Source organism: Octopus bimaculoides, chromosome 6 (assembly GCF_001194135.2).
Source record: "Octopus bimaculoides isolate UCB-OBI-ISO-001 chromosome 6, ASM119413v2, whole genome shotgun sequence".
Taxonomy (NCBI): domain Eukaryota; kingdom Metazoa; phylum Mollusca; class Cephalopoda; order Octopoda; family Octopodidae; genus Octopus; species Octopus bimaculoides.
In genome coordinates this window covers 21,447,456-21,448,495 of record NC_068986.1, presented here as the reverse complement: position 1 = coordinate 21,448,495, position 1,040 = coordinate 21,447,456, and the positions used below count along the sequence as shown (strand labels likewise).

At 37.1% G+C, this 1,040-nt stretch overlaps 1 long non-coding RNA gene across 2 annotated transcripts in view; it reads right to left on the bottom strand.

Annotated features, from left to right (window-relative positions):
- LOC128248106 (uncharacterized) overlaps positions 1-1,040 on the bottom strand; it is a 62,855-nt gene that overhangs the window by 42,528 nt on the left and 19,287 nt on the right. The window lies entirely within an intron of this gene.

Here is a 1,040-nt window from a genome sequence, read left to right as displayed (position 1 = left end):
TGTGTGTGTGTGTGTGTGTGTGTGTGTGTGTGTGTGTGTGTGTGTGTGTGTGTGTGTGTTTGTAGAGGAACTTAGAGACAACATCTTGTTAATCCAGTTATGAGAAGTAAGCTTTGGCATATCAGGCAACTTGCCCTGAATTCTAACCAATTATATTTCAACTGTGATCATTTGCTTGTACATTGTCATCGGAATTTTCCATGGTTTTCCCACCACGGCTATAAATATAGAAGTACAGGATAATCAGAGAGAGAGGCACCTATGTTCCATGAGAAAACAGGTTTCTTGGTTGCTGCTCAACTCTGAGTCAAAAGGAATAATTCATTCACCATGAACATATAATTTTCCTATCTCTTACAACATTTACCATTTCTGTGGTGGTGCATCCCCTTACTGTGATGCCCTAAGCTCATGTTTATTTTGTTTAATGATTAATCTGATGCTGGTTGGTGTCACAAAGGGCTGTTAAGCTTTTATGGGTTAATACTCTCACATTATAGTAGACAATGCTCATATGGTTTTACGATTTAGTTCTCTCCAAAAACTGAAGAGAATCTGTTAAACAGTTCTACTTTTTTTTTCTTTACATTTTCACTCCAAATAAAGTTTATTTTTAAACAGATAAAGTTTATTACATCAAGTGGTGCTAAAACCTGTTAAAGATAAAAGTCCAGAATCAGATAAAATTAGTGGAATTTGATAATGACATCAATTTGAAATAATTGAAACCGTGTTGCTCACAAATACGAGACAGTGTTCTTCATATAAATGGGACAGATTCAGCTGCTACATATAAACATAAATTTACCAACAGCAGCTCATAACTTTCTAGCTCGTAGAGGCGCTAGTTCTTTTCTTTGTCCCTTGTCCCGCTACTACAATAACCTCTGCTCACCTCAACTAGCTTGGAAACTCTGTATCTAGGTCCAGCCGACAGCCCCGTTTCCCCCTTCTCTTGATTTGTTTTAAAACATGGAATAAAGTATATTGGAGAGTGAAACTATCAGAGATCGAAAGTATAAAGAAAAAAGGGGGGGGGG